Source organism: Peromyscus leucopus, chromosome 8b, assembly GCF_004664715.2.
Source record: "Peromyscus leucopus breed LL Stock chromosome 8b, UCI_PerLeu_2.1, whole genome shotgun sequence".
Classification (NCBI taxonomy): Eukaryota; Metazoa; Chordata; class Mammalia; order Rodentia; family Cricetidae; genus Peromyscus; species Peromyscus leucopus.
In genome coordinates, this window is record NC_051086.1 from 72,723,865 (window position 1) to 72,735,293 (window position 11,429).

The window sequence follows — 11,429 nt, forward strand, 5'->3', positions numbered from 1 at the left end:
GATTAAAGGCGTGCGCCACTGCCGCCTGGCAATAGTGGCACTTTTATCTTGGGAGTAACCAACAAATGTCTAACTGGACTAAAGGCTCATTCAGGGTGGGAGTTCATGCCTGGTACTATAAACCTAGTCAATTTCATGCCTAATGAGGTCATGGACCCTAGAGAAAATCTACTACTGCCATTTCCCTAAACCAATATAATTTCTAACTATATTCTAAATACTTATCCTTGTATTCACAGAGAAGTGCAGCTTTCACACCCTCACCCAAAACGTGCCCCCCCCCCCCAGCAGATGGAGGCCATTACAGAAATCTACAACTGGTCCAAATGCAGAGGCTGTGGCGCACCTGGTCCCAATTGCTGCATCTACAAGACACACCCTGCACTGAAGACTCGGGAAGAGCTGCAGGAGATGGTGCAGCAGGAGGAGGAAGGGGGATCTTGCTGTGGGATTGTGTCTTCTGCTTATGATGGGGAAGCTGTGTCCACGAAATTTCAGCAATGTTCTTGCTTAATAAAACCTGCATAATGACACTATCATCTGACATCTCAACATGGATGGGCGTCATTGCAGAAGGCCTCACCCTTATAGGAAGAGCTGGAGGCTATAATCAGTGGCTACTGAGATGGAGAGAATCAGTTTTCTCCAGGGACAAGCCCCCTGATTATTCAGTCCCATGTAGTCAGTCCAAAAACACATGTACATATGAGCAACAGTAAATAGGATTAGTAAGTTCCTATACAATTATGTGTATGCATATATTTACATATATATATATATATATATATATATAAATGTAACAATAACAATGAGAGAAGAATTTGAGAGGAAGTGGGGGTTGGGAGGAGCTGGAGGGGGAGGGGAAAAGTGGGAGAGGGATGAATTGAATTTAAAAACAGGAAAAGAGTTGGGGGCTGATGAGGTGGCTTAGTGTGGATAAAGGTTTGTGATGCATAATCTTGGTCACATGACTTTGATCTCTGAAACCCACATGAAGGTGGATGGAAAGAACAGACCATACAAAGCCATCTTCTGACCCCCATAGGTGCTGTAGCATGTCCACACAAATGATGCATACTTGTCAAAATAATAAATAAAAAACTTTGAGTGAGGAGTTGGAGGTGCTGGTGACATGGCTCAGTTGGTAAAATATTTGTGTATCAATGTAAAAAGCAGGTCACATGAGTGCTAGCCTGTGACTCCCACACTGTGTGTGTGTGTGTGTGTGTGTGTAGGCAGGAGAATACCTGGGGCTCGTTGGCCAGCCAGTCATCAGGTTCAGTGAGAGACCCCCTGTCTCAAAAAATAGAGAGTAATAGAGGAAGATGCCTGATATTAACCTCTCGCCTGCACACTCACACATATATGCCCCCACACATGGGCATATGCACAGACATGTACCCACATGCACCATGTGTACATACATAAATATCAATAAAAAATAAAAAAATATTTGATGCCCCCAGATTTCTCTCTGGACTTTCTGATCTTGGAAATGATGGGAAAACAAGGAAGGTGGCTAAGGAAACTTAAGCCGAAAATTATTGAAGTGTGGAAGGGACAGCAGAGTCTGCTGGGTTCTCTTGCGTCCAAGCATCAGATGGAGAAGGAGCATCAGGATGAAGGAGAGGGCAGGCCAGCTGGGGCAGGAGGATATACAAGCTAGAGGAAAGATTCCTCCGAGATGACATGTCTGTAAGAGAAAGCTGGAGGAGCAAGATGCCTACCCTGGCGGTGTGGTTCTCGCCACGTCTCAGCCTTGGATCCCAGCTGGTGTCACGGTGGTGCCCGTTCTCTGTCCTCCACATCCTAATCTGCAATAACTTTCCCATCCTGCAGGCTATGCAGCTGGACTTGAGACGGCTGTGGAGTGTGGGGAGCAAATCAGACTTCTTGGTACTGCCTTAGTTTGGTTTATTTTGCCCTGTTCTGCTTCACAAAGAATGCAGGTAGGTTACCCATGCCACTCCCCCTTCCCATAGATAGGCTTCTAACTGTACTATCATAAAATGAAAAGCAGCAAGATAAAAGATTTCTGGGCAACAGAAAAAGATAGTCAAGGAAAAGTAAATCATAGGAAATTTAGTATACATCATGATAGGACACAGCTGAAAATAAGCAATAGTTTTGCTTTTTTTAATTTAAAACATTTATTTGTATGTGTGGTGGGGGTGGGCATGCACATGTCACAGTACATAGGTGGAGGTCAGAGGTCAACTTGTAGGAGTTAGTTCTCTCCTTCCACCATGTTGGTCCTAAGCATCAAACCCAGGTCCTCAGGTTTGGCGGCAAGCGACTTTTTACACACTGAGCAATCTTGACAGCCCTGATCATTGCAAGAATCAAGTTGCTACAATCTCGAATCAATTGAGAAGAGACTCTCAATGAAGGATTGTCTAGATTAAGTGGGGGATTATCTTGATTATATTGATTGAGGTGGAAAGACCTGCCCACTGTGGGTGGTACCATTCCCTCCTTTGGGTATCCTGAACTGGGTAAAATGGAGAAGGCAAGCTGAGCAATAGTGAGCTTGCATTAATTCATTGCTCTCTGCTCTTGACTGTGGACGTCACCTGACTATTTGCTTCAAGTTCCTGCAACCTTGACTTCCCCACAATGATAGCCTGCGACCTGGATGTGTGATAAGCTCTCTTCTCTCCCTTAAGTTGCTTTAGTCAGAGTGTTCTATCACAGCCACTGGAAATAAAGCTAAGACAATAGCAGAGACACCAGTTGTCATTTATGGGGCATCTATGATGTACCAGGCGCACGGGATCCTTGTTTCATATTCTCTCATCTCCTCTTGCCAACTCACCTCTACAAGCCTCGGTGAATCTCTATGAGCCAGGTGGCAACGGTGCCCATTTCACAGACCAGCTTCACAGGATTTCCTTGGACCTCTGTGTCTTTTCAATAGGTAAGTGTATTAGTTTTCTTTCTTTCTTTCTTTCTTTCTTTCTTTCTTTCTTTCTTTCTTTCTTTCTTTCTTTCTTTCTTTCTTTCTTTTCTTTTTTTTAAATCATTGCTGTGGGAAAACACCTGACCAAAGCTGCTTAAAGAAGGATTGTTTTTTAGTCTCACAGATCATGTGGGCAGTTCCTTGTGTGGCTGGTCACATCGCGCCCTCAATCAGAAAATGGAGAGAAGTGAAGGCTGGCACTCATCTCACTTTATCCTTTTTATGCAGTCTGAGATCCCAGCCCAAGAATTGACGCAGCCCAAATTTATGGCAGATGTCCAGAAACTTGTTTCCATGGTGATTGTAAATCCCATCTAGTTTACAGTCAAGACCACATGGGAAGCTTTCAACGGAACCAGCATTTAGCCACCAAGTCCTGCGTGGTTAGAAGGTAGGAGGCAGGACAGCCATTTTAGCGGTGAATGCGCACGGCCCATCAGGTCAAAGCAGACTACTTGCTCCCTGTATGAGTTAACTTTCTCACCGTGGTGACAATACACTGGACAGAAGTAACCTGAAGAAAGGAAGGAAGAAAGACTTATTTTGGCTCACAGTTCATAGGATACAGTCCACCCTGGTGGGGAAAGGCATGCTGGCTAGAGAGGCCCATCTTGGTGGATCAGGGAGGCAGAGACAGAACCCAAATCAGCACCAGGCTATATCCTTAAATGTAACATGAATTGTTAGAAGGTCTTATTAATAAAAACAAACCCAGAGCCAGGTACTGGGGTCAACGCTGGAAGATCAGAGAAGCAGAACAAGCCACAGCCACCTCACCTTGCCAATTCCTCAGCCGATCCTGTTTCCTCAGACTGGAAGCCTCTGTGTCCTCATCTGAATGGATCTCAGCTGAATGGCTGCTCAAAAGCCTAAAAGCTTAACAGGGTTTAGTTCTTGGTTTTCATGCCTTATATACCTTTCTGCCATCACTTCCTGGGATTAAAGGCTCTTGTTACAAGGCCTGGCTGTTTCCAGTGTGGCTTTGAACTCACAGAGATCCGGATCTCTGTCTCTGGAATGCTAGGATTAAAGGTGTGTGTGCCACCATTTTCTGGCCTCTATATCTAGTGGCTGTTCTGTTCTCTGACCCCAGATAAGTTTATTAGGGTGCACAATAGTTTGGGGAACACAATATCACCACACTTAAAGGCCCACCCCTAGTGACCTACATCTGCCAGCTAGGTCTCATGTCCCAGGGTGCCACAGCCTCTCCAAATGGCATAACCGCCTGGAGAGAAGTACACAGACCCACGAGCCAGCGGGGGTCATTAGAATCTCGACACTCCCTTTGACACCAGGGTCTCAGGAGATTCCATATAGATCTTCCAGAATGACATGGAATGAGGGAATGCAGCAGGGATGCTAGTTAAACCCCCCCCCATTCCTAGGATGGGTTTTGGGGGTGAATTCCCTGGAGGGAGGAGACAGTGGACCTGCTAGAAGTCGCACGGCTTTCAGTGGCTGATAGGACAATGTGTCCTTCTGCTGACACACGGAGGGTGATGTGAGAATCTGAGGCCTCTGGGAAGCTTCCTCTTTCCCTCTTCCCTCTGTCCCTTCCCTCTTCCCATGCTCACTTCCACTCTTCCTTAACCACTTTCCTTCCCTTTCTCTCTCCCCCTTTCATGTCTTCTGTCCTTCCAAATGGAGAAAATAACTGAACTCATGGGCCGCCTTTTATTTTTAGATGAAAACAAAATAGGTCTATCAAAGTCCCACAAGGGGACAAAAGCGAGTTAGTCAGACAGATTAACCTATTCAAGAGGGGGATGCTAGCAAGGTAAATGACATGGATTTTAGGACAAAAGCCACCCTCCTGGCATTTCTGAGAGGTACCACACACCAGTGGCCCCTGAGTAGTCATGGGAAAGTCATACTACGGGCCAAGCCATAGTCGGTAGGCCATGGGTGGACTGTCAGCTGGGTGGCTCATCATGGGCTTGCATTTTTTGTGGTAGAATTCATTCAGTGACTTGGTGCTGAGTCCCTGGGAGTGCTCACCCAAGCCAGCTGTTTGAAAAGTGAGAAGCCAGCCAGGGCCTGTTGGCTGCCTCAGTCTCTCTTCTCCCCAAGGGAGCAGGTTCTGACTTTAAAGAAGCCCTGCCCGCCCTGGCTGCCCACTGTTTGCTGTGGGGCCCGTGACAATGACGGTGGCCAGCTGCCAAGGGCCAGGCTCCAGCCCAGGCAAGGCCTTTGCTCCCACCTGCTGCTCCAGTCCACTCCCTGGCTCTGTGCCCAGTGATTCTCCAGCACGGAGACCCGAGATGTGGGCCTCAGAGTCAGGGAGAGCCCATTTGGTGCCAGTGCCTCAGAGGTTAGCCCTGCAACCCGAGGCAAGCCACACCACTTTTCCAGTGTCTTTGTCTGGGAGAAGGAGAGGTGACGTGACCTCCCAGAGCTACTGAGCAGCCCTAGGGCTCTGAGCACAGAGTGGCTTATAGGGAGCGCTCTCTTTGTAGTGAGAGATTTGGATTCCATCTCTGGGGTGACCTAGAAGACGTTCTTCATATCACTGTGTGCTCAGTACTTGGGTACGCATGTCGTGCACACATATGAGTGTGCAGGTACATGTGTGTATGTGCACACATGCAGAGGCCAGAACAGGACTTTGGGTGTCTTTTTCTATTGCTCTCTCATTTACCACCTTGAGATACAGTTTCTCACTGAACCTGAAGCCGATCCTTGCAGCTGGACTGGCTGGGCAGTGAACTCTCTGCTTGGAAAATCCATCTGCCTCTGCATCCTCTAATGTAGCGCTTCCAGGCACACAGAGCTATGCCCAACTTTTTACCTGCATGCTGGGGTTTCAAACTGAGGTCCTTATGTTTGTGGAGCAAGATTTCTTTCTCATATAACCATCTTCCCAGCCCCTCTATGCCTTTTCAAAGCTGCAGCCTCATCCCCACACCTTCTTGAGGCAGGATCACACTCCCTACATGTAGATAGGACGACTGAAGGAAGCTAGGAGGAATGAGGAGGCACCAAACCATACCAGCCAGGGAGCAGCAAAGGCTGGCTTCGAACCCAGTGCCCCCGGATTTTGAATCCCAGTTCCGGAAAACCACTGGGGCGGCCTCTTTGATCTCCCCAAGCTGCTGTCCAACAGTGTGCCAAGGGGAGGGCGGAGGAGCTGCTCCCTGGGCCAGCCCCTCCTCGCCAGCCCCTCCTCGCCTGCCCGCCCGCCCGCCTCCCAGGACCGGCTGGCGGCCAGCGGGAGGCATTCCAGAGGCTGCCTGCCTGTGCTCACGCCTGAGGAATGTCTTGCGAAGTCGCGCCTAAGCCTTTTGTATCTGACTCATCATCTCTCCGTCTCCAGGAGTGTCAGAGAAGAGCTCCCTTAATCCCTCCTGTCCTCGGTCCCAGGCTTTCATTTGTCAAACTAAAAATATTCCCTCCAGGAACCTCCTTTAGCCAGGGGCTGAAGGAGGTACAAGTGGATGGTATTTCAGCGTCACTTCCTGACAGCGCCTCCGTATTGTTCCCTGGGCCAGAGGCAGCGGCAGGCAGCGAGGGGGCCTCTGTCATGTTTGGGCCGCAGCCAGCAAGTCCACCTTCTCTCCTGTAAGCACCTTCCTTTTCCATCTGGGGAGGGAAGCTGAGATGGCCCATCAGCTTGACAGGCAGCCTTGTCCCTGGTCCCTTGGGGCTGCCTCGTGATTCGTGCCAGGTGAGGATTCTAGAATGCCAAGTTCATTTCCTTTGCCGCCGGAGGGGAGGGTGGGCTGGCACGGTTCGTACTTGTCTGTGAGGCTGGTTTAAGCACTGATAAAGAGGTGGAGAGTTTGGAGGTAGAGGGAAAAGGAGTAAACGCAGCCGGGCTGGAGTCTTAGGTGAGACAGACGGACATGGGCTCGCTGTGTGGGTGAGGCTGGCCGTCCTTTTCTTTCCTCACCCTGTTATAACTCCTGGCAGAACCACACTCCTCAGGGCCGATCCTGAGTGTCTAACACATTTAACCTGGTCAGAAATCTTGGCTCAGAGCGATGAAGTCACCTCCCTAGGACACCATGGGTTCCCCCTGGCTGTCACCTGCAGCTCAGATGTGCGGGTCCTGGTTCCACCATCACAAGCCATGTGAGTTCCAGTAAGGTACCTCATCTCTTAGCCTCAGTTTCTTTTTTTTCCCCCTTCACCAGTGGATATTACCTGCTCTCCCAGGCTCTCATGAATATATAAAGTGAATTACATGCTGCTTACATGTAATTACATGATTGGGGACCCGATCTAAACTGTCCCATTCACCACCCTCCCTCATCAACAAAGACAATCAAGACTGTGAAGACTCATCAGCAAAGACTACTACCCCCTTGGAACCAGGAGCCCTGGCTTCACATTCAGTAGCCTTTACAGCTATGTGGCTTGAGGCAAATCCCCTAACATGAGCAAGTCACATGAGCTGATTTGTGACCTGCAGAGTTTGGATCTGCTTTCCTCATCTTGGATCTAAAAATCTGTGACTGTGGACACACTTAGTACTAGATGTCAGCGGAAAGTTTCTTTCTTGTGTGTTATTTATTTATTTATCTTTTCTAAACAAAGAAAGGAGGTTTATTTGACTCACGGTTTTGGAGGTACAAGGTCAAGGGTGACATCTGGCGACAGCCTTCTCACAGGCAGAATCCCAAGGTGGCACACACTCTCACATGGCAAGGAACAGGGAGTACATGTGGGCCTCATTCTTCTAAAGGACACAACCGTGACTTGACTGCTTGCTATGGACTGAATTGCGCCTCCCACCACAAATTCACAGACTGAAGCCCTGACCCCCAGTCTGACTGAATCTGAACATAGGGGCTTCAGGAATTGACTGAGGTTATATAAGGTCATGAGGATGGGGCCCAACGGGGAAAATGAGTCAGAGGACTGTCTCCTCCCCAGGTGAGGACACAGTGAGGAGGCAGTCTGTACAAATTGGGAAGAAACTGAACTCTAATAGGCCCTGACCTTGGATCACCAACCTCCAGCTTGATGGCAAGTAGATGTGTGGTGTGTCAACTGCCCACTCTGCGGTGTTTTGTTATGGCAGCCAGTGCCGGACGAATACCTGCTGCAGGAAGCACACTGCCGACGCTTGACGACGATGCTCCCAGAGCTGAGGAGGAACGGCAGTTTCTGCAAGAGGAGGGAGAAGACACCCACACGGCACACTGTGCAACCAGGGACCATGAACTGAAGCAACTCCATTTTCTGTGGTGGGCAGAGGTTAACCCAGGATTTGGAGGAAAACAAGCTGAGTTTGAACGTGAGCCAGTGTGCGACTGTAGGTAAGTTACTGGACCTCACCTTTCAAACATGCCACTGCCGTCACTGTGAATTGATAGAGTGAGGTAACCTGTGGGACACATGCTGGGCAGTGCCCAGATAAGGCACTGGATAAATGCTAACAGCAGTAATGTATTTCCAACATCATTTATCCACATATCCATAGTTATTGCTTGTATTAATAATTTAACCCACACAACTCATTTCACCTAGTGGAGCTAAAAAAAGAAAAGTCGTGTTTATGCCGACTTTACCTTCGTCTCTCTCTCTCTCTTTTTTTCATCAGAAATTCCCCTCTGTCCCCAAATGCATGTTTACATGACTTCCAGTCTACTGGGGAGTCCTATTGATGCAGGTGTGCTTGCCACATTGGGTGCTAGAGCAAGGTGAGTCCAGAGACAACCTCCGTTCTGGAATTTGTGGTGGGTACAGCCTTCACTTCACTCCTATTGGAGAGTTCCTGCTGGGGAGGCCTGTCATGTCATTTGTGTTCAAGTGACCCCATTTCTCAGGTGTTTGAATGACTTAAATAAAGATTAGCCATCTGGGGTTGTGTAGATAATTTAGTGGTTAAGAGCACTTGCTGCTCTTCCAGAGGCTCCAGGTTCAATTCCTAACAGCATCCAGGAAACAAATGATTGTCTGTAACCTTAGTCCGAGAGGACCTGATACCCTCTACTGGCCTAGCGGGGTACTGCATACACATGGTACACAAACATACATACGTGTAGGCAAAGCATCTAGACACATTAAAAAAAAAAGAGTAGTCTAACAGTTTTCAACAAATGGTCTAAGAATAATTGGCTCCCTACATCAGCAAGGAATGTAAACATGGAATGTATGCTCTCCACACGCGTTAACTACCAAAGGGCCATAGATTTCATAATGGAACACAAAGCTACAAATTGTCTGAATGATAACATAGAAGAAAATCCTGCGACCTTGATGATTTTTCAAATACAGCACAAAGGCATTGTCTATGAAAGTTAAGGGGTAAGCTGGTTTCCATTAAATGAGAAACTTGTGATTTGTGAAAGACAATGTCCAGAGGAGGAGAAGACAAGTCACAGATGGCATGGAAATGTTTGCAAAAGCCACGTCATGAGACCGTCATCCAAAATACACAGAGACCTCTTAAACTCAGCAGTAAGAAAACAAACAACCTGATTCCAAAAAATGGGCCAAAGACTTTAACAAACACCTCAGCAAAGAAGTGCACAGATGGCTCACAGGGATGGGAAATGTTCTCCGTCAGCTGCTCTTAGGTAGGAAATGCCAATGAGTCTGGCAGTGAGCCACTACCACATACCTGTTAGAATGACCCACATTCAGAACACTGACACCACCAAATGGTAATTAGGAGGTGGAGCAACAGGAATGCCCATCCACGACTGGTGGGGACACAAAGTGGCAGAAGCCACATTGGACTAGAGCATGGCTTTTTTGGGGGGCGGGGCAGGAATCAAACAGATTTGTCAGGGTTCTCTATAGGGACAGAACTGATAAAAGCGGGGGGAAAAGAAGCTATTGAACCAGGCTATGTCAAAATAGTAACAACAGCTGTTTCACCCGTGAGGGGCTAAGAACCCAGTAGTTGCTAAGCCAGGTGCCTTAGCAGGCCCAGTGGGTGTTGAAGACCTAGAGGGTTCCTGGAGAGCCAATGGTCCTCAGTCAACTATGGAAGCCTGAAAACACTGGTTAATAGCACCAAAGGAAGATGCCCCAGGGTAAATTAGGTAGGAAGCCAAAGGGAAGGTCAAGCGAGCAAAGGTGAATACTTTTCCTTCTATGATCTTTTTTTGAGCTGGGCTACTATCAGGAGATGCCGCCACATTTAGGATGGGTATTCTCACATCAGTTAAGACAATCAAACAAATCCTCAAGTGAGGCTCCCTGCTCAGGTGATTCTAAATTGTGGTAAGTTGACCTGCAAAACCAACCATGTGATGCTTTTACCATGTGATCCAGAAATCACATTCTTTGGTATTTACCAAAGGAGTTGAAGATCTCTCTCTCTCTCTCTCTCTCTCTCTCTCTCTCTCTCTCTCTCTCTCTCTCTCTCGCGCGCGCGCGCGCGCGCGCGCTCTCTCTCTCTCTCACTGGCCACAACAAAATGCCTGAGCACAGTTGTAAGACATCAGCTTTATTTTTGATTTCTCAGACTTGGAAGTAACCAAATTTCCTTCAGAAGGTGAGAAGATAAATATACCATAGCCTGGGCACCTGAATAAATTATTTAGGACCTTCCAGAAATGCACAGTGGAGATATGGTAAGTCAAGGAGTCACCTAAAACACATATTCCTGAGATAAAAACAGATTCTGAGTGATTCTGGCCACATGGCATTCTGGGAAAAGCAAGACTGTAGAGATCTCAATAGTAAGGAAATAAGTGAATGGTAGGGTGGGCAGTGAGTGAAGGAGGAAGAGGTATCATAGAAAGGATTTTTTGTTTGTTTGTTTTTTGAGGAGGGTCTTGTTATGTAGCCCTGGCTGTCCTGGAATTATGTAGACCAGGCTCACCTCAGACTCACAGAGATCTGCCAGCCTCTGCTTCCCAAGTGCTGGGATCAAAGGTGTGTGGCACCATGCCCGGCCCACGGGAGATTCTTAAGGCAGGGAGACTGTTAATCTAGTGATGGATACAGGCTGTGACACACTGATCACATTCTTAGAACACACAGCATGGAGAACTAGGGCTGGACCCTGGGAGATGGTGGAGGGGTCACTGTGGGTCCTCTGACGGCCATGGAGGTTTCTACGGTGGTAGGGATGTTGGTGGGGAGGGAGGCTCTGCATGTGAAGGACAGGAAGATGCAAACATCTGCAGCTTCCTTTCAACTTTGTTGTGAACCTACAATGTCTCTGAAAAAGTAAAGTCTCTGAGAAAAACATTTATCTTTGTTCAGATCTGGTGACTCTTCGCACAAATTTGCCTAGGTTTCCCCAAGACCCTTTGAATTGTAAAAACAAAGACTTCTACTGGGAAGGGGGGCTGTTCTTAAGCTTTCACAACCCCATTCCCTGGCAAGAGAGGTGCCCACCCGTTTTGTGTACCTTGACTCCCTGGGGAACTATTCAAGCGATCTTCTGTCAGCAAGGAAGGCTGCTCCAGTAATAACTGCACATTGCACTGAATTTAAAAACAAAACAAAACAAAACAAAAAACTCACCAAAGACACGAAGCTTCTTTTTTTCTCTGACATATAC

At 47.7% G+C, this 11,429-nt stretch overlaps 1 long non-coding RNA gene across 1 annotated transcript; it reads left to right on the forward strand.

The window, feature by feature from the left end:
- The first annotated feature begins 6,214 nt into the window (after positions 1 to 6,214).
- LOC119087005 lies at positions 6,215 to 10,687 on the forward strand. Its single transcript, XR_005090420.1, has 3 exons — positions 6,215 to 6,626; positions 7,986 to 8,223; positions 8,508 to 10,687. It is a non-coding gene; the product is annotated as an uncharacterized LOC119087005 (long non-coding RNA).
- Positions 10,688 to 11,429: the final 742 nt, after the last annotated feature.